Raw genomic sequence first — 11,196 nt, 5'->3', positions numbered from 1 at the left:
TGTGTTCAGTATGGCACAACTATTGTAGAATTCTCAGGTTTCATTGGGCAATATATGTATCATGTGAAATAACCAAAGTTGAAATGCATATTGATAAATGTAAGTGCTGCAATGATCAGAAGATAGCCCAGTATGTTAAGCACTCATAGCAGAAATCTGTGTTTATATGCATGATTATAAATACCAAATTACAGCAAGGTCGGCCCAGCGTTTCCTATGTCTGGAGTTGATTAACCTGCATGTGTATGTACTTTTTTTGTAGCACAACAGGTGCTATTATTGGCAATGTGCCTGCATCAAATAGTGGTTGCTATAAAAAAAAAAAAAAAAAAAAAAAAGGAAAACAAAAACTAACATAGCAGTAGTATGGTGAAGGTCTAGAAATTGGTTTGTTCAGACAGGGAGTTGTAAACTCTAGGCAGCCACCTCTAATGAGGAGTATATGTGTTAATTTGAGAGGCGATCAGGTAGCCAAATTCAGACTGTGGAACCAAAGCATTCATGCTTGTGTTCTGGCTTTTCCAGCAAATGATACAGTGATCCTGGACAAATCTTATATCACTCACATTAATGTGGCAATAAGCCACGAGACAGTGGCCCATAGTTACAGGCCTGAGCGTAGGGGCTTATAGCCATTAGTAACCCGGCCCGTTAGACCGGGGTACTAATAGCATTTTTTTCTGTTCCAAAACGCTACCACGTTTAGGAACAAAACAAAAAAAAGTCAAATTAAATGTCCACAGGGAAATGGAAAATGTAGTCCATGTTCCCTTTCCATGGCGGCAATCGGGAGCGGACGCGGTGGGAACAGAAATGTGCGCAGTGCGTTCACTACTGTGAAAAGAAGAAAAAAGAAGGTAAGTGGGGTTGGGAGGGCAGGGAGGGTATAGTTTGCAGGGGAGGGGTGTGGAGGAACAAAAAAAACTTACCTGAGTCCCCGCAGAGGGACGAAGGCAGCCTCCAGCCATGGGGAGGCTCGGAGCGGGGATTGCCCCGTTTTGAGCCTTCTCATTGGCTAAGGGTCACCACGCACCCCCACGGGAACAAAAGGCACGTACATGCGTGCAAGGGATACCCGGCCTGGCAATTCACCGGCGAGGGCCATTCAGAATGCTTGTTGCATTCTGGTTGACCCTCGCCGGTTACTAATGTGCTGTATTCTTTGGAAAGGTTTACCTTCTCACATGCTGGTGGCATCGTTTAGCCCATTACCTAATCTTTCTTTTTGTGTAGGCCGTTTCAGTGGAAAGGGTTCAGAGAACGGACCAGATACCACAGGCCTCTGACAAGCATATTTTAAGAACAGCTCATTTGACACAAAAAACTGTTTTGCTTTTATACAATTCAAAGGTTGTTCTGCATTATTATAAATATCAATTTCAACTGTGATTTGGGCCTCTTTAGAGCTTTAAAATACGGAATTGAAACTCAGATGAAATCTTTTAAGATCACATCAATTCAAATGCTGGTACTCATGTACTTCCCTTGATGATGGAGACAGTGAAGCTAGAATCATTCGCTTTTGCATGATATGCTTATAATTGGTTGTATTTAGAAATTGACATATTTGGTTATGTGATTTGTGTACTATTCTAATCAATTCTATTAAATGTGATTATTTAAGTTCATGGTAAGAACTTGAATGGAAAGTGGTAAAGTGCATATATAGCTGAGTGGGCACACATCCCAACTTCACTGCTCAACCAATGTGTGATCTTGGCCATCTCGTATAATCTTGTACTGACTAACCTGTCACAATTGCCAGTCCCCAAACCTTTCAAAATTGTCACCTTCCAGAGAGATGTTGTTCTCAATGTATGATCTTCAAAACATCCTCACTCATGGGTTCACTGGTTATAGTGTTGCTTAATGGCAGCACTACCTGAAAACAATGGCAATCTTGTAATCTCAGTCTGTCTGGATATGGACACTTTCCCAGTAGCGTCTAATCGTCATCCACTATCTATGCTTTGGTATGTGTTGCTATATTTCTTCTTGCTCCCAATTTGTCTCCATTATCCCTGTTTGACCATGTTTGCATTCAGGGCTGCAGCTGATTTTAGTGCTTTGTCTATTCTGGATTGCGTGCACCTTTTTCATATGTACTTTGTCCTGCATTTATGCTATGGCCAGTATACCTTCCTCGTGACTGTTACTGATGAAGCGAGTCCTCTAGAACACAAGACATGGACTGTTAATCTGGGTCTTGTAATACTACTTCTTCAACATTCTCATTACAGCAAAAATGAAGAGGGTAAGGGGACTGAGGCAGCATATCAAGATATGTGTTATGATCGCGATGCGTGAGGCTCGACCACATATTCTGGATCCATTCATAACTTTGGTTAGGTGGAGTTGGGGCACCAAAAGTGTCTTTGCTCCAGGCCCAAAAATGCTTCGGTTGGCCCTGAATAATTGTAGTGCAAAGATGGCGCTGTGTACATGGTCACATATTTTGATGTATATTGATGTTCTTAAGCTTATGTATGCTTTTACAGCTTGTACATCATTCATCATCATGGCAATGGGGGTGTAAACACTCGACTTTCAAAAGGGAGGAACCTGGGAGCTGATTCAGAAAGACTCCTTCAATTCTTTTTAAATAAAATAGCTTAAATATTCTATGTTGAGCTAAATCAATAATAATCGGCTAATAATAATCTGATCAGTTTTATGATGTATATTTTATCTTAAACAAGTGTGAAGCAATCAGTCTCATGACTTTGGTAGCTTAGGGTATGTGTGGTGCATGTTCACTGGATAGTTTCAGGTAGTCCATCCAGCGACCAAAGTGCCCACTGTCAAAAAAAAAAATAGAACCCACATGTATTCAACTAAAGCAGACTGACATAGAAAAACTGCACTGCTTTTTTATGTGGAAGGGCCAGCACCCAACAAGAAATATGGAGACTGCCTTATTTAAAGTGAAGCGGCACCAACATAATGCATCACTTTATTCATTTACATTTCCCACAAGTTATTTGCTTGCATGAGAGACCACACAGGACACATGACACAGAGTATGGAAAGCCAACGGAAACCAGTGCCAGAAAATAACATTGAATTATGTATTCATCTGTATTGTTATGACTCACAAAGGCTGGTATATCTTTAAAAGAAGCAACGCGATGTATCACCTGTTCAGTTTGGATGTATCACCCGTTTAGTTTCTTGACATTCAGCCACATCCAGACACCTCGAAGGGTGAGAGGGCTGGAACCCCTCCCTGCCCCTCTCAGGACCTGAAGCGCCCGCCGGAACAATATGCTGCCTGACCTTCACGATGCAACAATCACAGAGACAGCAATACAGATAAGGCAAGTGAGTGGCTAACTAGCCTCCTTCACCCACTCTGCACCTGCCTTCTGAGCCCTGCTGCCCAACAGAGCCCCCCCTGTGCATTAGCACATCTCCGCTACGACGATCCTCCATTTTGTCCCAATTTGTAGCCTGACCCCAAAATGGCGGTCGCAACGCGGCCTGAAAACGAGGCTGCCTGCATTCCTAAGCAACCAGCTGATATTTTAGCCAATCCCCTACACCGGTAGGCGGAAGCCGGCTCCGGAAGAAGGCCAGAGGAAAAAGGCCCTGTTCTACCCCTGTTCGCCCCGGGTCGCCAGGACTAGGCGACCTGATTACGCCAGGTAGCAGACCTGCTTAATCTACCTCCTACACTGCCTGGATGCCATTTACTACTATCGCACCTCCCACACATACCAATGATCGACACGACACTACTGTGCGCGTCGTTCCCTACCGCCGGTAGGCTGCCTGCTAGGAACTGCACGGCCTACAAAATCTAGCATTGCTAGACCCTTCCACGTTACTACCTATCGCCTTTAAGCGCAAGTCTATTTGTGTAAAGCGCATGCTTGAATAAGAAATATTATGCCGCATACTTTCATGAACAATCCATCTGCTCATAATACTAAACTTTACCTGATAGACACATGACTTGTATGCATGTGCACAACTCCAGTCTTATGACATTGTGTGAATGTACTCACTGCTCTTAAACCAGACAAAACCTACCTGCCGATGTGTATTTGCTAAAGGAGCGCGACCTATCCACACTTGATCAATGTGATGTCTATATAGTATGCCGTATTATATTGTTGCTAAGAATTAACAAGCAACTATTGTCACACCACATGGATCAGCCAGTGGTGCTACTAGACCCTATATCTATAGTCACTAGTCTCTAGGCTTACTACCTTTAGAATACACTTTAGCTTTGCAGCTTTAGGCACAACTCGGAACTCAGCTGCTACCCTCCTGCACTATTAACTTAAGTGTCCTACCCGAACCCAGGCGATGCCTAACTCCTCCTCAGCTTACGTACTATTCTGTACTTAGATGCTGCCACACTGTATCAGGTTTTGTGCCCTATGATCACCTACAGACCACATTTGATTGATTAGTGTTGTGCCTTATGGTCGCCTACAAGACCACATTTGATTGATTTGTGTTGTGCCTTATGGTCGCCTACAAGACCACATTTGATTGATTTGTGTTGTGCCTATGGTCACCAATAGACCACATTTGTAACCCCTGCTTACTAGCAACACTGCCCACATCATGTATTGGTGCCTATCTACTCTCATCCACCTACTGTATATCTACACTAGACGTTGGACTAGTCAACCTAATCCATTTCCTAGTCAAGACACTTACACCTGCACACTCATGTTAACCACCACCCTCACCTCGTGGCCTATCACCATAACACCTGCTAACCCGTATTTGGATGATCCAGCTCTCTGGATACGCCACTTTGCTACCAGACCAACACCTAACCAACCTTGTATCACGGCCATTAGAAACCCTAGATTGAATTCTAGAACTAGCCCACCTACCTTTCCATGCTCCCACCACCCCAGCATTTTATCCAGAAACTTTAGATTAAGAGCCCGCAGCATGAAACATTTGCATACTGACCACAACCCTGCCAATTCGACCACTGACTCAGTCAAGTTAGCCCATACCCATTTGCACGACCTACCTGTACCACCTGAAAAATCTTCCCAAAAAGACAAACTCATCAAAGCAGCTCTGGTGAATGCTAGGTCTCTTCCTGCCCATGCTCTTGACATTGCTGACCTTATATCTCACGAAAAGCTCGATCTCCTCGCAGTCACAGAAACCTGGCTTAATGCTGCCTCGGGTCCATCTCTGGCCCTTGCTATACCTAATGATTATGCTATTATTAGATGCGACAGAAACACCACTCAAACGAAGGGAGGTGGACTTGCCATCATATTCAGAAATACACTCGACATCAAAGTCACCCAGGACTCTCAAATCCCCTCTGCTGAATCCTTGTCTATTAAGCTACCCCTATCACCTAACCACACGGCATCTTTGCACCTTATTTACTGACCACCAGGTCCCATCTCCTCCTTTATAGAGGACATTGCATCACTCATAACCACAGATACCAAACCCAGCTCTCAAACGATCTTACTTGGGGACTTTAATCTTGGTTTTAACGACCCTAAGAACACCAACGCCCATGACCTAGCTAACACCTTATCGGATTTGGGTCACACGCACATTATTCACGAGCCCACTCATATCAAAGGCAGAACACTGGACTGGATCACTCACCTCAACTGCTCTATTGACCTACTATCCAATGACCCATGCATTTGGTCGGATCATCACATAATAACCTTCTCTATCAAAGCCAATACACCTCACCTGGCGCCTATCATCGCCCCAGCTACCAGCACGAGAAATAAGAAAGATATTACACCTGACAAACTCTTACCCATAATACTCCCCATCCTGAACAATATCGACTCAGAGGCTGACCCCGCAGTCGCAGTGGATATCTAAAACCAGGCTATACTTAAAGCACTAAACTCCATTGCCCCCCTAAAATTGCGGAAACCCAAACCACAGCGTCACCTTAACACTTGGTTCACGCCGCAGCTAAGAGAATTACGCAAAGCTAAGAGAACCGCAGAGTCACATTGGAAAAAACATCCCACAGCATCCAATAAGACTGAGCTAACCCTAGCCTCCTCTAGTTACAAAGAAGCCATCTTTATTGCTAAAAAGGACACATATAACAAAAGGATTACACAAGCGGAATCCAACACAAAGGAACTCTTTAAGATCTTGAAAGAACTAGAATCCCCCATTGCCCCCATAGACAAATATGTTACAGATGCACTATGGTGTAGTAACATTCAGAAGGCCTTATTAGATAAAATAGCTCGCCTACAATCTAAAATCAACGCAAAAAAATCCCTGCTACTTGCTGACCCGGACTACAAACAATTACCCAACAAATCACCTACCTCTAAGTCAACTTGTAAACCTTTCAGCTTCTCACCCCTCTCAATCTGGGAAGTAGAAAACATCATCAGGAAACTTAAACCTTTAAATTGCCAAGGTGATGCCTGCCCTGCCCCGATCATCAAAGCTGCTGCGCATGACCTGGCACCATTCATAACTAACCTTATCAATGCCTCCTTCAAAACTGGAGTAGTGCCTGATAACCTATAAGATGCGTGGGTCATCCCACTCCTTAAAAAACCTACTCTTGATCCAGCCAACCCATCTAACTATAGACCGATAACAACTGTACCGTTCTTACTAAAAATACTGGACAGAGCAGCCTATTTACAAATACAGGCCTACTTAGAATCAAACAATCTCCTAGGACTTAGGCAGTCAGGTTTCCGACCGAGACACGGTACGGAAACTGCATTAATAGATCTCACTACCCAGATCCAAATCCTGAAAGACAATGGTAAACTTGCACTCCTCTTATTGCTTGATCTGTCAGCAGCTTTTGACCTGGTCAACCATCAAACACTCTGTGACCACTTGAAAACTGCAGCACACTTCTCAGACGCAGCCACAGCCTGGATCAGTTCCTTCTTGGCGAACAGAACCATGAGGGTCTTCTCTCCCACTGATTCTGCTGAACCTTCACCAGTACCCTGTGGAGTCCCGCAAGGCTCCTGCGTGTCCCCGACACTCTATAATATATTCACAAAGCCCCTCTTTGATATCCTTGACTATCTGGGTGTCACGTATACCAATTACGTGGACGACACCCAGATACTCATTCCTATCTCGGGGAACTATGAAACAGACAGCAAAACCCTTAATGAAATCTACTCAGTAATTCAAGCATGGATGGCACATCATGGACTCTGTCTCAATGACGAAAAAACCGAGTTGATCATCCTTGGCACTCACGCCAAACTCAAAAATCTCAACCCCGCATTTAAATCCTTCACCATAGATGGCAATCTCATTCCCGTGTCAAATAACACCAAAAACCTTGGGGTTTACATCGATGCCACCTTATCCTTCTCCAAACAAACTAATGCAGTAGCATCATCAGCCGCTTACACCTGCAAGATGATCACTGCATGTAGGCCGTTCATCTCCTCACCCAATTGCATTACTCTTGCTAGAGCATTAGTCCTACCCAAGATAGACTATTGTAATGCTCTTTACTTAGGCACTAGCTACAAAAATATCAACAAACTGCAAGTAATTCAAAATAATGCCATCAGAGCTGCCCTCAACATCCCCAAAAAGATGCACATCTCGGAGACCAGACGCAAACTACGTTGGCTTCCAGTCAAGCACAGAATATCCCTTAAAACTCTGGCCCTTACACATAAAGCCAGGGCCAACCTTGCACCAGCCTACCTCACCAACCAACTTACACCTCACACTTCTTCAAGACCACTTAGAGCAGCACAAGCTAACACTATGTCCATACCGAGATTTAAACTTCATAACTCGGGTGGTGCTAGCTTTCCTGTACAAGCCTCTAAATTATGGAACACAATACCTGCGCTTTTGCGAGCAGAACCTTCATTTAACCTATTTAAACATAACACGAAGTGTTGGCTTCACAGCATGGACTCTATGACACCCTAACCGCCTGATCCCAGCATGATCGACTTTCACTGGCACACTTTTTGTAACTAATGTACTTATACTAGACTATGTATATATGCATTTGCATGACTAAGTTTGTACCCACCTGTAACTGCAATGTAACGTAACCCTTATTGACTGCTTTCTATTGCAACTGTAACCAGATCTAACTTATGCGCCCGTATGCCCCCGGGCCTGGCTGCGCTTTATAAATAAAATAAATACAAATACAAATACAAATTATTTACATTGGCATGTGAATTTTGATCACGTATGTTGAACATACAAGCACAGGAGTGAAGTATGAAGAATATTTAATCAGAATGGTGTGCATTCTATCAATGCAATAGGAGTCAATAAGCTGTGGATGCACATACATTCAAAAGAGGTATTTAAATGGATTTGGCAATGCTTGTTTTGGTGTCTTCCTGCTGAACTGACCAAAAGTCAAACTTCACTTTTTCCCTCCTTACAGATTCCAAAGGTGGTGGCCTATGTGTCTATGAGATTGTGTGTGGAAAGATGTATGGCCTGTTCTGAAGAGAACCCATTAGGCTTACCAGGGACAAATGGCCATCTGGACTAGGGCAACTCCCACAGGAACATAGTTTAAGAATAAATACTTGAAAATAGATCCATTCAAACTCCCCAAAAATATAATTCGTGGTGTGCACATTGATAACCAACAAGCCTTAAAACATGCTTTAATGCCATCAATGTTGCACTGACATGATTGAAGACGCTGATGGTGACTAGATATAACCTAAAGTGTATATTGAAACAATAGAGGCCCTGTACCATTGAATTCCAACTAATTATTAGATTATGCCACCCCTAGGCGTGTTCATTTCACATTCAATTTAAAGGACATAATATCCTGCAGTTTGACATGTTTAAACACAATACACTATGTCCCTGGGGTGCAAGAGAATCGGGAGCTAATATCCTCTAGGGGGTGCTGATTTCAAATAGAAACATTTTGGTATTGTGTGTGAAATGCAACAAAGCTTCTCGTTATATTTAAATCCTAGTGAGATCTGACTGCATGTAGAAAATATAGCAATTCTGCATACAGTGTTCAGGGTTTGACAAATTAATATTCATAGAAGAAAATAGTATACAATTGTTTGCTACGGTGATTTACATCCTGTTTTTATTGTACTTAAAGCTGAGGGAGATTACATTTGAATAAATATAATAACACATGTTTTTTTTTTTTTCTGTGCGCTATGTTAAACAGGGAATATTTCCCAGAACGGAAAGTGGAGTTTGGTAAATGACACTTAAAATAATAAGAAAACCCGAAACTATCCAGTCAACATTGGGATATGGTTTGAATGTGAAATATTGATATCATACTAGTGTCAACTCCCTGAGCATGGCCCAAGTATGACAGGATGGACGTGTATTAGTGTCTCATCTGACTGTCTCCACAGACGCCAGGTGGGACAATGGCTAGGCTGCGGCACTATCAACATCATGCAGGAAGGACAATAACTTCCTCTCAAGGCACAGGCACCCTCTATCAGGTGATCTCCTGGAAGTTGGGGCTTCAAGGGCAGCACTGGCATTACAAGGCCACACTGCCATCAAAGTGCTGACCACTGAAGTACCTTAAAAGCCAGCAGACATAGAATGGGGTCGAGTTAGAGTAGCCAGAAGGAAGAGGTGGGCTGAGAGTGGGGTTCCACCAACTTGGTTCCTGTTAGGGCTCTCTTACACCGCCTATTTTTCCTACAGGCATGACACTGTGGATGTCGTGGTGTTAGCTTGACTGTAGGTAAAGTGCCATGAAGTCCAGTCCAATGCTGTCCAGCTCCAAAGATAAGTGGTAAAGATAATGTGAAGAAGTCTTGTCCCTGGGCACACTTTCTGGGATCATAATGACTTTTAAACCCCCTGTGTCTGCTTTCTTCTAGAATAATATTGAACTGGTGTTATTGCCCAATGTGTTTGAATAAACATCCCTGATTATGACCTCAGAGTACTCTTTCTCAAAAGTCTGCATTCCATGTGTTTCTTTGACAGAGGTAGGCTTTCCTAGTGTTTTATATTTAGCGGTTTGCATTACATTGTTTTATTAAACGGCTACATTATTATAGATCCTTGATTGGACATTTTATTTGGGGAACTATTGTGGTAACACTGTTTGGACTGCACACAGTGTGAAGTTCCACAGCATCGCCATTGTGCGTTGGACTGCCTAAGTGATATGTGCTCTTGTCTATCGAATAGTCCCACTGACAGCAAAAGACAGGCTGACAGAGTGCAAAGTGCAGGATCTCTACCGCTGAAGATGGTCATCGAGCACTGCTACCACACTGCTTAGGGAAAATTGTACACTGGTCACAAAGAGCCAGCATTCCCCATACAACTCCAGCACCTCACTGACACCAAGCCACATGTCACCAATGAGCCTTCGCCCATTATGGTGAGCTATGACAATACATTTGCACTTCACAAGCCAACTGCTGGATGAGCAGGCACCATGAGTCACAGCAGCGGGGGAGATTGCTCAGGTACTGCAAAACGTTCCCTGACCAATATCCCACAACTCTGTTCCTCCTAGTTGTCAGCCTTCTTTCTTACTTAGGTGTGCATATAACATTCCTTGTGGGGACATGGGTATTCCAACTTTGCTTCTTCCCCTACTGCAACCCTATAAATATATGTCCTCATCTTTTCTCACAGTTTACCTCATTGCCAGTCAAGTGGCTAGGGTCTATAGCTTGTTGGAGGAGGGCAGAACATTTATGGTGTGTTCAGGGAAGTTTAATGGAAATGTACAGTTCCAATTACATATTCATAGGAGAAGACCCAGAGGCCCATCTGTACTGCGCCAGATCTCACACATCAGTCAAATCTAGTATATTCACTCAGTCAAAAAAACAAAATAACACAGCAGCATTCTACAAAAACATCACAGAAACTCCATGCATAGCAGCTAGGAAGACTACTGCATGATTCTATGTATAAACTGAAGAGCAGAGATGATAAGGTGGTATTGTTGAGCCGCAGGCATTGTTGCAGGTTTTTGATGCAGGGGGTAGCCATGCCATTTCCATTTTGACCATAAGTGATTGGGTCATCCATCATGATGCCATACTTTACAATCTTGCTTCTTACACACTTTTAATCAGTAATGCGTGGCTCACTGTGTTCAGGTGCTTAGGAAAGGTGTCTGAGGTTGGTGATGATGTTGGCATCCACAATGGTCTTTTCGTCTTCCTTACTGTATGATGCTAAAATGAATCCGAATCCTACTTGAGTGTGTCCACTGTGTTG

Source organism: Ambystoma mexicanum, chromosome 10 (genome assembly GCF_040938575.1).
Source record: "Ambystoma mexicanum isolate Mex_15411 chromosome 10, UKY_AmexF1_1, whole genome shotgun sequence".
Lineage (NCBI taxonomy): Eukaryota > Metazoa > Chordata > Amphibia > Caudata > Ambystomatidae > Ambystoma > Ambystoma mexicanum.
Note: the sequence above shows the minus strand (reverse complement) of the source record.